Source organism: Trachypithecus francoisi, unplaced genomic scaffold, assembly GCF_009764315.1.
Source record: "Trachypithecus francoisi isolate TF-2019V2 unplaced genomic scaffold, Tfra_2.0 Lachesis_group18, whole genome shotgun sequence".
Taxonomy (NCBI): Eukaryota; Metazoa; Chordata; class Mammalia; order Primates; family Cercopithecidae; genus Trachypithecus; species Trachypithecus francoisi.
The window spans coordinates 1,862,689-1,879,254 of NW_022681463.1; positions in this window are offsets into that span (position 1 = coordinate 1,862,689).

Sequence of the window (16,566 nt, forward strand, 5' to 3'; positions counted from 1 at the left end):
GCGGAGATGGAACCGGGGCCTGCGCCGGGACGGGCAGTGAGCGCGCGCGGCGTGCGCTCGGAGGCCAAGGGGCCGCGTTTGTGCGCATCTGTGACGGTGTGTCAGGAGCGAGGTGGCTGGCTGTGTGCAAGAGTGTGTGCACATGGGGGAGCGGGGTCGGCTATGTGCACGAGTGTGTGTGCACGTGGGGGAGCGGCGACTGGTGTGTGCACGTAGGAGAGCGGGTAGTAGTGTGTGCACTAGTGTGTGTGCATGTGAGAGGGCGGAGACTGGTGTGTGCACTAGTGTGTGTGCACATGGGGCAGCAGGTGGGGGGCCGGGTGTCAGGATGTGTGTGCAGGAAGCAGAGAGTGCCGGCTGTGTGCATGTGTGTAGGGGGGAGCATGGACTAGTGTGTGCAGGAGTGTGTGTGCGAATAGCGGGGCCAGGTGTGTGCTTGAGCTCTCTCTCACAGAGGAGAGACAGCCAGCTGTGTGCGCGCCTGTATGCACGGAGAGAGGGGGCCGCTTGTGTGCATGAGTGTCTGTGCACATAAAGGGCCGACTGTGTGTGGGGCTGTGCATGTATGGAGAGCAGGTGTGTGCACAGACATGTGTATGTGGACACACGGAAGACAGGTGTGTGTGCGTGCGTGGCACAGAGGCTGCTGCCTCTGCTGGACCCGGTGACCTCCAAGCCCATGCCTGGCCTATACCCAGATTACCAACAATTCTGCGCGTCCTCGGTGCCCACTGGACGCAGCCTGGCCCGGGACTCGGGATGGAAAGCAGGGACAGGAAAACTCCAGAAACAGTTTCATTGCATGGTGAGCCTGGTGGTCCCCAAGTCCTGGAGACTTAGTCCACCCTGGTTGGCCCAGCCGCTAGGGCCAGGACCGAGCACCCCAGCCAAGAGCGGGCTAGGCCAGAGAAGAGTCCAAAGTTCAGGGCCACAGCAGGCAGCAGAGGCTGGTGCGCACGGAGTGTAAGGAACGTCTACGGAGGACTTGAGGAGCTGACCAAAGGCCTCTCTGCCTGTGCGGGGTATTATTACATGACAGCTCGCTTTGCACGTTTTATGCTGATTTTGGCCACTCCTGCCCCTCAGGCAAGGCCGCACCCCCTAAAGTTCTGGTCACCTGGCTTCAACTGCTTATAAATTAGCACCCATTATTTCTTTGAAGACTACCAAAAATGCTCACTTTCTGCGAGCCGGTTCACACAAAATAGGTACTTAGACAACACTGATGTTCCTCAAATGGCGCTATCTTCCTAGCTCCGTTCCTTCTCTTTCACAGGAATTCTTTATGTGTTCCTAAATTTCAGTATTTGAGCCCTGATGGCAACAGTGACACCCTCCCGGCCTCTGGGGACTTCTCCCTGAGACCTGGGGGCTCCAGTTAGAAGGATACACACGTAGGGTCCAAGATTGGGGTCTTAAACGTCTTCCCCACAAATTCAGGATTCTGATAAGTCAACAATGTTTATATAGTTGATAACTAATATTATTCAAAGAAATTTCTGCACAAAAATCACTGCACTGAGGTACTCTGAACGCGCATGAGGCACTGCAGCAATGAACGCTCATCAGGCTCTGTGTGGCTTAGGAAAAGGGCAAAAAGTTACTCCCTTTTTCCTCTCCATAGCCACATGTTCCACAGAAAGCCCTCGTTTCTCCTAACAAAAGTCAACAGAATTCCGTCTAAAATTTTTGGTTGATGATCCAAATATTTTTAGCCACTGCCTTGCCTTGCAGTCTCTCGATTGGGTTGCTGAAATGCAGACTTCCTAAATAAGCCTATAACCCTAGGAATTTAAGCCATTGGCCTCCCTGTGTCTCCGGAGCCTGGGCTGTTTAGGAGACAAGGTTCTTTTAATGATGCACTCATTCAGGTGTTGACTTGCACCACATGCCAGAGGCTAGGTTCAGCCCTATGGTTGGGGCCAGATACTGTCTTGTTTTGTGCATGTGGGCACCAGATTCAGCTACCATCCCAAATATTACATGGAAATGGCCTGTGCTGCGTTTTACTAGAAGTGAACATGTCCCTCCCAGGAAAAGTCTTCATCTCCCAAAAGCTGTGTGTGTGTCTGCTCCAGAGTCTCCAGGCATGGTACAAACTCTCCCTGCCAATTCCACACCCCCATTAAACTGTCCTCTCTTTCAGAGAGAGAGAATTTTCTAATCCTGTTTTAATTCTAAATCTGCTGATTACATATCCAGATTGTCTTTTGTTTCCCTCCTCGATGACATTGGTCTTTTCTCCAACCATCTCCTATTTCCTGCCTTCTTCCATCACCATGACAAGAGGCCTTTGGTGGGAGGACAAGCAGGAGGCAGGGACTCATGGAATGTATGGGGAGAGTTAAAAAATAACATTCCTGGATATGGGTAAATGGCATTTTCTTGATCTTTGGTAAAATGTCAATAAAGGCATCTGTAGAAAACTTTGCTCTGTGTATTTGAGTGTATCATAAAACATGGGAAAATCTGTGCACTTTCCCAACATCCAGGTCTGTCTCGCGTGGCTCTCCTTTGCTCTCACAGATCAACACTCCTAACCGCCCCCCCAACCCCCAGACACAAAGACATTTTTGTCTCTCTCCTACTCTCCTACTCTCTCCTACTGCATTATTGCTCCTTTTTAAAATTCCCGGTCAAATCCCAAGTTCTCCCTCTTGGAAGGAAGGTCTGTTGTGATCCTGCCACATGAGCATGCTATAATATTATTTCTGTCTTAAAGACTGTCACATTCATTTATAGTCTGAAACCACAGTTCTTTCAAAATCACCCCTTGGATCTGACAAATTCTAGAGGAGCATATCACCAAATTTATAAAAGTCTAATTTACCCGAATTGACCAATTTTGCCTACTCCTTAGACATGTTCCCTTGCTTTGATCTGGAATCTTCTCTGGCTTTTGCGATGAGAGACCCCTTGGCACCTTGGCCATTGACTCTGCAGTTCTCCTGAAGTGTCCCTGCCCTGTGGCTTGCTTCGCTCTGGTTAAGATGATATCAGGTGATGTTCTGTGGAGTCCCATGATTTCAGGTTGAAAGATACATGTTCTGGCGTCATCTCCTTTCCCCACAGCACCCATCTGTGGTCAGCCCAAGGTGAAGCCAGCACCAGAAGCCTACAGAAGCATTTTGTTTGAGAAATGTGGCCTCACATGCAATTGAGTACCTTTGGGCATTTTTCTGCTGCCTGCCCACGCCTCTTATGGATTCACAGAAGGAACTTAGCGTCCACTGGACACATGCTGAGATGATGGGGCGTCACATCACTGTGGATAAGTGATCTTAGCCTCTGTGATGTGCAAATTCCTTTAACAGAGAAATAAGTGGATAAAAATATAGTTTGTTAATAAGAAGACAAAACCGGCCGGGCGCGGTGGCTCAAGCGTGTAATCCCAGCACTTTGGGAGGCCGAGACGGGCAGATCACGAGGTCAGGAGATCGAGACCACCCTGGCTAATACGGTGAAACCCTGTCTCTACTTAAAAATACAAAAAAAAAACTAGCCGGGTGACGAGGCGGGCGCCTGTAGTCCCAGCTACTTGGGAGGCTGAGGCAGGAGAATGGCGTAAACCCGGGAGGCGGAGCTTGCAGTGAGCTGAGATCTGGCCACTGCACTCCAGCCTGGGTGGCAGAGCGAGACTCCGTCTCAAAAAAAAAAAAAAAAAAAGAAGAAGAAGACAAAACCACAGTTTTGAAACCCTTGCCTTCCCTGTATTCCTCCCTCCCCAAGCATTTCTGAGCTCCTACTAAGTGCCAGACACAACTCTGGGTGCTGATATTATGCAGATTAATAAGAGACTGTCCAGAGTCAAACTGGAGAGACAGATGCACCTGCAATTATAATGGATGTGACCTGGTGGGACAAGCGCATGTTCATGATTGGGAAGGGGGCTATGGAAGCACAGAACAATGATTTCTCCCTGCACACAGTCAGCAACACTTCATGGAGAAGGTGACAATTGAGAGACACTATGACCAGCTGAGTATATATACAGGTGTGTCTGAGTGTGTGTGTGTGTGCACAAACAGAAACAAATCAGTTTGCACTCCAGCCTAGGCGACAGAGCAAGACTCCCTCTCAAAAGGATTAAAAAAAAAAAAAGCAATGCAAGCAAGAACCAAGCAGCCAGTCCAGACAGAACCAGGATGTTGAACAGATGCTAGAATTAATCTGCGCCAGATCTCATCAGAGCCCTGTGCTCCAGACTCACGTCCTGCCTGGGAGCCTTCCAAGGGCTGTGTGTCCTCCAGCCCCTAGCTTTCCCACTCTGGATGGCACCTGCCTCGGCCTCCCAAAATGCTGGGATTATAGGCGCAAGCCACCGCACCCAGTCTGATCTGCTAGTATTTTATTGAAGACTTTTGCATTTATGTTCATGAGAGAGATGACTCTGTAGTTTTCTTTTCTTGCAATGTCTTTGTCTAGTTTTCGTATTATGTTAATGCTGGCCTCACAGAATAAATTAAAACATATTCCTCTGCTTTTATCTTGGGGAAGAGACTGTAGAGAAGTGGTATAATTTATTCCTTAAATGTTTAGTAAAATTTACCAGTGAACCTATCTGAGCCTGGTGCTTTCTGTTATTCATTATTGATTCAATTTCTTTAATAGATTTAGGTCTATTCAAATTGTCTCTTTTTGTGTGAGTTTTGGCAGATTGTGTCTTCCAAGGAATTGGTCCATTTCATATAGGATACCAAATTTGCAGGCACAGAGTTGTTCGTCATATGCCTTTATTACCCCTTTAATGTCCATGAGTTCTATATGAAGTCTAATGGCCCCTCTATCATTTTGGATATGAGCCATTTCTGTCTTCTCTGTTTTTTCCTTCGCTTGGCTAGAAGTTTATGGATTTTATTAATCTTTTCAAAAAACCATCTTTTGGTTTTATTGCTTTTCGCTATTGTTTTCTTGTTTTCATTTCATTGGTTTCTGCTCTAATTCTTATTATTTCTTTTCTTCTGCTTACATTGAATTTAATTTCTAGTTCACTAAAGTGGAGGCTTAGATCATTGATTTTAGATATTTCTTCTTTTCTAATATATGCAGTCAATGCCATAAGTTCTCCTTTAAGCACTGCTTTTGCTGCACTCCACAAATTTTGATAGTTGCATTTTCATTTTCGTTTAGGTCAATGAAAGATTTTTAAATTTCTCTTGAAATTTCTACTTAGGCCCATGTCTTATCTACAAGTGTGTTGTTTAATCAACAAGTAGTTTGGGATTTCCAGTGACAACCCAACTTGAAATTTTATATAGAATACCAACATATCTAGTAATTCCAAGACCATTTTGAAGAACAATAATGCTGAAGGATTTATACTACCAGATTTCAATGCCACATTAAGACAGTGTGGTGATGGCCTACAGATAAATAAATATAGCTAAAGAGATCAATGACACAGAATAGAAAATCCCAAAATAGACTCACATATTATATTTACTTGATTTTCAACAAAAGCATCAATGCCATTAATGGGAAAATAAAAGTCTTTTCAATAAATGGTGTTGGATCTCATATGGAAAAAAATGAACTTTGAGCTCTACCTCACACCAAACCCCCCAAATTAAACTGTATGATATTACATTAATTTTAGCTTTATGAAAGCTACAATTAGATGTTTTGAAGAAAACAAGACCTTAGGATAGGCAAAAATTTTTCAAATAGAGCAAAAATAGCACCAAGTATAAAAGAAAAAATGTATAACTTGGACTTTTTCAAGATTTAAAACTCTTGCTCATCAAAAGCAAGTTTAAAAAATATTCACAGGCCGGGCGCGGTGGCTCAAGCCTGTAATCCCAGCACTTTGGGAGGCCGAGATGGGCGGATCACGAGGTCAGGAGATCGAGACCATCCTGGCTAACATGGTGAAACCCCGTCTCTACTAAAAAAAACTACAAAAAACTAGCCGGGCGAGGTGGCGGCGCCTGTAGTCCCAGCTACTCGGGAGGCTGAGGCAGGAGAATGGCGTAAACCCGGGAGGCGGAGCTTGCAGTGAGCTGAGATCCGGCCACAGCACTCCAGCCTGGGTGACAGAGCGAGACTCCGTCTTAAAAAAAAAAAAAAAAAATTCACAGACTAGGGAAATATTTACAACACAAATATCTAACAAAGAAATATCCAGAACAATTAAGAACAACTACAAGTTAATAAATAAAAGAAAACTCAGTTATAAGATTGTCAAAAAGCCTTGAGCTATAGTAAAGAAGAAATCCAAATGGCCAAGAAACATGTGAAAATATTCTCAGCCTCTTTAGTAATCAGAAAAACACAAATTAAAGGCATAGGCAAATACCATTTCATACCCATCTGAATGGCTAAAAGGCAAGGGATTGACAACATCAAGTGTTGGCAAAGAATGTGACACAAGTGGAACTGTCATATATTGGTGGTGGGAGTGTTAAATGTTAAAATTCTTTTGAAAAACTGACTAACATTCCCTAATGAAGTCAAACATACAACTACTCCATGGTCCAGCAATTCCACTCCCAGGAATATATCCAAGAGAAATCAATGCATTTGTCTATCAAAAGACATCTTCAGGAGGTTAAGGCAAGAGAATTGCTTGAACCTGGGAAGCAGAGGTTGCAGTGAGCAGCACTATGTGTAACTGTTCCAAACTGGGACCTGTCCCAATGCTCCCTGACAACAGGACAAATTCTGATAGAGTCACACAATGGAATGAACTGTCCACAACTACAGGCAGTAATGGGGTAAAATGCCTCATAAATACTGTTTTGAGCTCTTGCTCAAAGAGTAGCAAGACACAAAACACTACATTTTGTGTGGATCCATTTTTATAAAGTACCAAACAAGCAAAATGAATCTAGTTGGGACAGAGGCTGCTGGTTGAAAGGTGGGAGTGGGAGTGGAAATAAATGGAAGAGAACACGGGGGTCTTGGGGTGCTGGGGAAGCTGCGTTTCATTGATCTGGGTCTAGGTTAAATAGGTGAATCCAGTGAAAATTCATCAAGCTGTAAACTTGTGAGATTTGTACCTTTCTATACATATATAATACAGCAATAAAAAGTAAGAAACTAATCCAGAAGAAATCAAACCAATATCCGATTTAACAACAGAACAAAATATGAAATACGAGGAACAACTCTAATGAAAAATGTGTACAACACAATGCTATAAAACATAACTGAAAGATAGAAGAAGAACTAAATACATAAAGGTATATGCTGTTCATAGCTCAGAAGAGCCAGTGTTGTTGATGGGCCAATATATATACACATGAAAAGATTCTTGGTCTCATTAATTATCAGGGAGATACAGATCAAGACCACAGTCAGAAATCATTTTATGCCCATATGACAGGCAAACTTTAAGAAGTCTGACAATAGCAAATACTGGAAAGGCTGTGGGCCAATGACATTTCTTACACATGACAAGTAGGAGTGTTAGTTGATACAGTTACTTTTGAAAATAATTTGGCACAATCCTATTAGGTTGTATATTTGCACAACCTGCTACCTAACAATTCCACATTCAGGACCTGTCCCAGGGATCATGCTCAGCATCAATGTTTATGCTAACAAAAAGGTGGAAGGCAGCTCAAATGTTCAACTGCAGGACACCAGATAAACAAAGTCAGGAGTATTCCCACAATAGGATAACAAGTGAGAATGAATGAAGTAAAATGTCCCTAATGCCCATATATAATATCATATCCTTCTTATAAAGTTTAAAAACAAAAAGACAAAACTCATGTATGCATAATAAATATATATAAGAAAAGAGACAAGCTAGAAAGGATAACAAGTGTCAAAGTCAGAGTAGTTCTTTGGTTACTTTCGGGAGGAAAACTTAGGGAGCTGTGTGTCATCATGTTCTTGGGTAGGGCTGTGGTTACACTAGGATTTGTGATGTTCAATGGACATATAAACCAAGAGATACAACTGGACCATGCATGCAAGAGTGCAGCTGCCACTGAAACAAAGATAAGGATCAACCCTGTCTTCCTACCTGAGGGTAAGCTCTCCTCATTGTCAGTCCTTCCAAATCCTGCCACTTCGAAAGCTCGCCTGACCTCCACATGTTGACCTTCGCTTGTATGGCCCCTCCTCTACCACACATCAGCAAACCAGAGAAGTGAAGGGGATCTTAGAGCTACTTTTACTTCTTACTTTATATAATTTTGTTAACAGTGAAAAATTATAGGCACTTTTTCCGGCATTTCTCTGTATTTCCATATAAATATATAAAACGAAGTCAGTTTTAAAAATCTAGAGAACATGTTTTAGTACAGAAGTTGCAAACTGGTGGTTTACCCTACTCAGGATTAAAAAGAAAAAAAGCAAAGAATATTGCCAACATTTAAAAATCACAAAATTTTATACAGAAGTCCGTATTTCTGGCTTCTTTTTAAAAATCAGACGATCTGGCCAGTGTTTGTGCATTCCTACTTAGCAGCTGCCTGCCAAGACTGAGCGGCACCAAGTTCCCACCCCCCTGATGCCACACTCAGCTCATTCACCTGCCTGGCCGCGGCATTTGTTCACTGATTTCTCTTTACCATCTTCCCTTCCTTTACATGGTACGCATGTTTGTCTCTGTGTCCTGACACCAAGGAAGCCTGTTCTTAGTAGCCCAGGGTCATCATCTACTTGGGCAGATGAGGACTCTAACAAGAACCCAGGGAAATGACCGCACACCCTGGCACAGAGGTTGCCCCAAGCCAGGCTCCAAGTGAGCCATCAGTAGACAGGGCTCCAAGGGTGAGGGCAGGAGGTGACTGAGTTGCTGTCAGGGGCTGTTGGCCTAAAAGAGCTAAGATCTGTCCTGCTGGGAGGTGGGAAAATAAATCCATGATGGAACCAGACCAGATTTCACAGGGAGACACAGGCTGGTGATAGGCACGGCGGGAGGAGATCACTTGACATTTTGGTACAGGCTGAAAAAGAAACAATCCAGGGTTCGGCCTTTTATAGAAAATTATCAAAGCAACGTTTAAAAGAAACATCCTCACTCAAAACCTGAGACTCACCTTGTCTGAGCTCAAACCACAGTGTTTGGGCCTCAGGGGTGGGCAAGAAAACTAGGTCAGGGTCAGACAGGGCTGCAGAGTTGGGTGGGAGCCGTGGCAACACCAGGCTGGGCCCAGGCAATTCAGAACGGCCCTGCATGGCTTAACGTCCTCAGGACACTGACCAGAAACCAGACCTCAAAAAGTAAGAAAGTCGCACTCAACAGGGAATTCGGGTTCCCTCTGGCCTGCACCTTTTCCTTCTTTCTGTCTTCTGATTATTGAAGGGGTGAATACCTACGTGAGGCAGGGCTGTGGCTGTGGCTCCGGGCCTCGCTCTCGCCCACCCCGGCCCCAGACCTAGAACCTCACGCTGGCCTCCGAGCGCCAGGGACTTGCAGGTCCCGCTGCAGGCTCCACCAGTCTCTGCGACGCGCAGAGAGAGGAAATGTCTGCGCCAGTTCAGTGAGGACAAAACAGGTCCTGCTGACAAGCGCACACGAGGCTCACGCACCACAGGTAGTTTCAGTCAGGCCTGAGCCGCGAGGGGCTGAGCAGTGCGCACCGGAAGGGGCGAGGGCCCTGCCGGAAACCCACACGGACAGAAAGACGCCCTCGGAAGACCAGGATGACCGCAGTGCTGCACGGGAAGATGGCACCGTGATCTACACTGGCAGAAGCTCTGCCCACCTCCAGGTCTGAGGGGAAAGTATGAAGGGACGGTCTGTGGATCTGAGGGGAGGGTCCGTGCGTCTGAGAGGAGGGTCTGAGGATCTGAGGGAAGGATCGGAGGGTCTGAGAGGAGGGTCTCTGGGTCTGAGGGGAGGGTCTGTGGGTCTGAGAGGAGCTCCCAGGGTCTGAGGGGAGCGTCTGAGGGGAAGGCCTGTGGGTCTCTTGGGAGGGTCTGAGGGAAGGGTCTCAGGGCCTGAGGGGGTCTGAGGGTCTGAGAAGAGAGTCTGAGGGTCTGAGAGGAAGGTTGAGGGTCTGAGGGGAGGGTTTAAGGGTGTGAGGGGAGGCTCTGAGGGTCTGAGAGGAAGGTCTGTGGGTCTGAGCCGAGGGTCTGAGGGTCCAAGGGTTGGAGAGGAGGGTCTGTGGGTCTGAGAGGAGTATCTGAGGGTCTGAGGGGAGGGTCTCTGAGTTTGAGAGGAGGGTCTGTGGATTTGATAGGCAGCTCTGAGGGGAAGGTCTGAGAGTCTGAGGAGGGTGTGAAGGAAGGGTCTGCGGGTGGGAGAGGTGGGTCTGAGGGGAGGGTCTGAAGGTCTGAGAGGAGGCTCTGAGGGGAGAGGCTGTGGGTCTCTCGGGAGGGTCTGTGGGTCTGAGAAGAGGGTCTAAGGGGAGGGTCTGTGTGTCTGAGGGGAGGGTCTGTGCTTCTGAGGGGAGAGTATGTGGGTCTAAGGGAAGGGTCTGGGAGTCTGAGGGGAAGGTCTAAGGGAAGGGTCTGTGGTCTGAGGGGAGAATCTGTGGGTCGGAAGGGAGAGTCTGAGGGTATGAGTAGAGGGTCTGAGGGGAGGGTCTCTGGGTCTAAAGTGAGGGTCTGAAGGCCTGAGGGGAGGGTCCGTAGTCTGAGAAGAGGTTCTGAGGGTCTGAGGGGAAGGTCTGAGGGTCATGAGAAGAGAGTCTGAGGGTCAGAGAGGAGGGTGTTTGCTTCTGAGAGGAGGGTTGAGGGTCTGAGGGCAAGGTCTGAGGGTATGACGGGAGGGTCTGAGGGGAGAGTCTGAGGATCTGAGGAAAGGGTTAGAGGGGAGGGTCTCTGGGTCTGCAGGGAGGGTCTGAGAGTCTGAGGGTCTGAGGGGAGGGTCTCAGGGTCTGAGAAGAGGGTCTGAGGGGAGGGTCTCCGGTTCTGAGGGGAGTGTCTGTATCTCGGGGGGTTCTGAGGGTCTGACAGGTCTTTGTATCTCAGTGGGGGGTCTGCGGGGAGGGTTTCGACAATCTGAGAAGAATCTGAGGGTCAGAGAGGAGGGTGTTTGGGTCTGAGAGAAGGGTTAAGAGTATGAGGGGAGAGTCTGAGGGTATGAGGGGAGGGTCTGAGAGGAGGGTCTCTGGGTCTGAGGGAAGGGTTTGCGGGTCTGAGAGGAGGATCTGAGGGTCTGAGGAGATAGTCCATGGGTTTAGGGGGGGAATCTGTGGGTCTGAAGGAAGGGTCTGGGGGTATGACTAGAGGATCTGAAGGTCTGAGGGGAGGGTCTGAAGGTCTGAGAAAATGGTGGGAGGGTCTGAGGAAAGGGTCTGAGGGGAGGGTCTCTGTGTCTGACAGGAGGATCTGAGAAGAGGGTCTGAGGGTCTGAGGGGAGGGTCTCAGGGTTTGAGAAGAGGTTCTGAAGGTCTGAGGGGAGGGTCTGTTGGTCTGAGTTGAGGGACTGAGGGTCTGAGGGGATGGTATGTGAGTCTGAGGGTAGGGTCTCTGGGTCTGAGAGGAGAGTCTGTGGGTCTGAGAAGAGGGTCTGAGGGTGTGAGAGGAGGGTCTGTGGGCCTGAGGGGAGGGACTATGGGTCTGAGAGGAGGATCTGTGGGTTTGAGGAGCATCTGAGTGTGGAGGGGAGGGTCTCTGGGTCTGAGGGGAGGGTCTTAGGGGAGCGTCTCAGAGGAAGGTCTGTGGGTCTAAGAGGAGGGTCTGACAGGAGGGTCTGAGGGACTTAAAGGAGGGTCTGAGGGAAGGATCTGTGGGTCTCTTGGGAGGGTCTGAGAGGAGCATCTGAGTGTCCGAGGGGAAAGTCTGAGGGTGTGAGGGAGTGGTTTGAGTGTAGGGTCTATGAGTCTGAGGGAAGGTTCTGAGGGGAGCATCTGTGGGTCTGTTGGGAGTATCTGTGGGTCTGAGAGAAGGATCTGAGGGGAGGGTCTGTGGGTCCCTTTTGAAGGTCTCTTGGTTTGAAAGAAGGGTCTGAGGGGAGGGTTTGTGGGTCTGAGAAAAGGATCTGTGGGTCTGAGAAGAGGGTCTGAGGGAAGAGTCTGTCGGTCTAAGGGGAGGGTCTGAGGGTCTGAGGAGAGGGTTTGGGGATCCAGGAGGAAGGTCTGAGAGTCTGAGGGGAAGGTCAGAGGAGAGGGTCTGAGGGCCTGTGGGGAGGATGGGAGTGTCTAAGAGGAGGGTCTGTGGGTCTGAGGGGAATGTCTGTGTGTCTGAGAGGAGGGTCTGTCCCTCTGAGGGGAGGGTCTGTGTGTTTGCGGGTAGGGTCTGTGTGTCTGAGAGGAGGGTCTGTGTGTGTGACAGGAGGGTCTGTGTGTCTGAGGGGAGGGTCTCAGAGGAGGGTCTGTGGGTCTGAGGGGAAGGTCAGAGGGGAGGGTCTGAGGGTCTGTGAGGAGGGTCACAGGGTCTAAGAGGAGGGTCTGTGGGTCTGAGGGGAATGTCTGTGTGTCTGAGAGGAAGGTCTGTGCATCTGAGGGGAGGGTCTGTGTGTCTGAGAGGAGGGTCTCTGTGTCTGAGGGGAGGGTCTCAGAGTAGGGTCTATGGGTCTGAGAGGGGTCTAAGGTGAGGGTCTGTAGGTGTGAGGGGAAGGTATGAGGATCTGATGGGAGGGTGTGTGGGTCTGAAAGGAGGGTCCGTGGGTCTGAAAGGAGGGTCCATGGGTCTGAGGGGTGGGACTGTGTGTCTGAATGGAGGGTCTGAGGGTTGGAGAAGAGGATCTGAGGGTCTGAGGGGAGGGTCTGAGGGTCTGAGGGGAGCATCTGTGGGTCTTTGGGTCTGAGGGGATGGTCTTTGGGTCAGAGAAGAGGGTCTAAAGGTCTGAGGTGAGCATTTTAGCATCTGAAGGTAGGGTCTGAGAAAAGTGTCTTAGGTTCTGAAGGGAGGATCTGAGGGAAGGGTCTGTGTGTCTGAGGGGAGGGTCTGAGGGTGGGTCTGAGAAGAGGGTCTGAGGGTCTGACGGTCTGAGAAGAGGGTCTGAGGGTGTGAGGTGAGGATCTGTGGGTGTGAGGGGAGGGTGTGAGGATCTGATGGGAGGTTGCCTGGGTGTGAAAGGTGGGTCGGTGGTCTGATGGGCGCGTCTCCGGGTCTGAGAAGAGGGTCTGAGGGTCTGAGGTGAGCGTCTTAGGATCTGAGGGGAGGGTCCGAGAAGAGACTCTCATGTTCTGAGGGGAGGGTCTGTGGGTCTCAGGGGAAGGTCTGAGGGGAGGGTCTAACGGTCTGAGGGGAGGGTCTGTGGGTCTGAGGGCAGGTTCTGTGGGTCTGAGAGAAAGGTCTGAGGGTCTGAGGGGTGGATCTGTGGGTCTGAGGGGAGGGTATGCAGGTCTGAGAGGAGGGTCTGAGGGGAGAGTCTGTGGGTCGGAGGGGATGGTCTGATGGTATGAGAAGAGGTTCTGAGTGTCTGAGAGGAGGGTCTGTGCATCTCAGATGAGGGTCTGAGGGGAGGTTCTGTGGGTCTCAGAGGAGGGTCTGAGGGTGTGAGGGGAGGTTTTGAGGGTCTGAGAGGAGGGTCTGAGGGTCTGAGAAGAGGGTCCGTGGGTCTGAGGTGAGGGTCTGAGGGGATGGTCTGTGGATCTGACAGCAGGGTCTCTGGGTCTGAGAGGAGGGTCTGAGGGTCTTAGGGGATTGTCTGTGGGTCTGAGGGTAGTCTCTGGGTCTAACAGGAGGTTTTGTGGGTCTGAAGGAAGGGTCTGAGGGTGTGAAAGGAGGGTCTGTCAATCTGAGATGAGGGACTGTGGGTCTGAGAGGAGGGTCTGTGGGTCTGAGAAGAGCATCTGAGGGTCTAAGATGAGTGTCTGTGAGTCTGAGGGGAGGGTCTGTGGTTTCTCAGAGGAAGGTCTGAGGGGACAGTCTGTGGGTCTGAGAAGAGGGTCTGAGGGGAGGATCTGATGGGTGCTTCTGTGGGTCTGTTGGGAGGGTCTGTGGGTCTGAGAGGAGGGTCTGAGGGGATTGTCTATGAGTCTGTTGGGAGGGTCTCTTCGTCTGAGGGGACGGTCTGAGGCTCTGAGGGGAGGGTCTGTGGGTCTGAGGGCAGGGTCTGTGGGTCTGAGGGGAGGGTCTGTGGGTCTGAGGGGAGGGTCTGTGGGTCTGACGGAAGGGTCTGAGGGTCTGAGGTGAGGGTCTATGGGTCTGAGAGGAGGGTCTGAGGACTGATGGGACGGTCCGAGGGTCTAAGAGGAGGGTCTGATGGAAAGGTCTGTGAGTATGAAGGGAGGATCTGAGGATAGTCTGAGGGGAGGCTCTGCGGGTCTGAGGGGAGCATCTGAAGGGAGAGGAGGATTTGAAGGGAGGGGAAGGTCTGTGGATCTATGGGAAGTGTCCGTGGGTTGGGGAAGGTCTGTGGGTCTGAGGGGAGGGTCTGAAGTTAGGGGATGGTTTGTGGGTCTGTGGGAAAGGTCTGTGGGGTGGGGAGATGATGGGTCTGAGGGAAGGGTCTATGAGTCTGTGGGAAGGGTCTGTGGGTCTGAGGGGACTGCTTTGGGTCTGTGGATCTGTGGGAGGGGTCTGTGGGAAGTGTCTCTCGGTCTGTGGAAAGGGTCTGTGGGGCTGAGGGGAGGGGCTGAGGGGAACACTTGTGGGTCTGTGTGGATGATCTAAGGGGTGGGTCTCTCAGGCTCTGAGTTAACTGCAGACATGGTAAGCGCTGCGGAGGAGGTGTTAGGAGCTACAAAAATGCCACAGAGAGAGACCTGGCAATGTTGTTGTCAGGAAAGCTGATCCAAGGAAGTGTTGTGGGTTTAAGATCTCAGGGATGAGTGGAGAGAGACAGCTGGGGTCATGTGGACTGGAGGGAATTGGCCAGAAGGTCTTTAAGTCTGATGGAGGACTCTGAAATTTATCTTTAGAGTGAGTGAGAGCTGAGGAAGAGTTTGGGGTGAGTGGATGGCTCTTTGTTGTTGTTTTTAACTTTTTGTTTTGAATGAATTTGAGACTTACTAAAAAGTTGCAGAAATAGTACCCAGAGTTCCCACATAATCCTCTCCGGTTTCCCTCATATCCATGCCTGGCATGGCCATGACACAGATATTAAATCCAGCACCCAGTGTGACACTGTAGCCCATGCCTGTAATCCCACAATTTTGGGAGGGCAAGACAGGAGGATCGCTTGAGCCCAGGAGTTCAAGACCAGCCTGGGCAACACAATGAGGTCTCATCTCTACAAAAAATAAAATCAAACCTGGGCGTGGTGGTGTACACCTGTGGTCCCAGCTATTTGAGTGAGGAGGATTGCTTGAGCCCAGGAGTTGGAGGCTGCAGTGAGTCATGATTGTGCCACTGAACTCCAGCCTGAGTGACAGAGCTAGACCCTATGTCAGCCCTAACCATCCTTGTCCTGGGGCCTGGGCATGGATTTTGCTGGCTCGTATTCTCAGGACTGTAATGGAGTCCAGTCCATTTGGCAAGCATCCTGTGGATGTAAGGCTGTCTCTCAGTGGCTCCTGAGCTGATGTGTCCAACTACAGGTCTAGGTGGTGTCAGCCGAGTCTCCTGGTCAAATCACCGTCCTTCCTCTGTAGTGGATACTTGTCCTGGAGACACTGGGTGACCAAATCCTGATTCTCCTGGAACTTCTCTGATTTTGGCATCCAGGGGGGTCTTGTCGGCAGCAATCAGTTTCATGAACTTTGCCTCGTGGTGATTTTCTGTTTCCCCCTTTCCTCAGGCATTTATCCGTCAAGGTTTTCCTGCAGGGAAGAGCAGTTGGTCCCTCTTCCGTTTACATGTTGACACGGTCAATGACGACAGCGTGTGAACTTGCATGCATTTATGTTGTTCTGTAGTTTGCAATGAGCACGGCCATTGTGCATTTTGTTGCTCATACCACCCATGATTGGCCCTGTGCCATCTCAGGGACAGATTGACAGTTTAAAGCCCCTGCTTGCAATGTGGGAGTGAGGTGTAACTGGGCAGGGTTGGATGCAGTGAGATAAGGCCCAGACTTGTTCCCACGGTAACAATGTCATCTCAGTGACTAATGAGGAGCTGAGAGCTTCCTCAGTATTCAAAGCCCTTCTTCACGGACCTAGCCCTGGGTAGAATGCAGGTTTAAAAGGCCTAATGTGGTACATGTTTGGGTCCCTCCAATGTTCTAGAAACAAAACTTACTTTCCTTGAGACTTGCTTGCTTGTATTTGCCCAAAGAACCCACACCTCTCAGCATGGCAATCCCAGAAGCAGGTCACTGGACAACACGTTAATTTCGAGCATAGTGACTGGGATTTCAAGGTGGAGACTTGGTCCACCCGCTGGCTTTCAAGAGTGACGAGAGTGGTGCCGCCTTCTAACTGCTTTTAAACAGGATTCTGTTTGCAGTGCCACAAACAAAGCGAGCCTCTGGGAGGCAGCAGAGCCCTTGGAGGGGAGGTGCATTTGGCAGCCGGAGCTCATTGTGGGACTACCTGCAGGCATGCGGAGCATCTTTGCCTTGTGGAGCCTGGCACCAGGACTGCCGGGAGGGAAAGGGGCTCAGCTCCCACAACCGGGGAACCTATGCCACACCGGGGCCCTCAACAGCCTCACTGTCAGTGTTTCTGGGACCACTCCCCAGATTACTTGTCCTAGGGTCTGCTCAGGCAGGGAGGCAGAGCAGCCCTACATCCCCCCTGCAAACACACACATGGTCTCACCACAGACAGAGTAGAACCACACCACATGGATTCTGCATCACACCACACTGGGGCCCTGGATGTTTCCCCC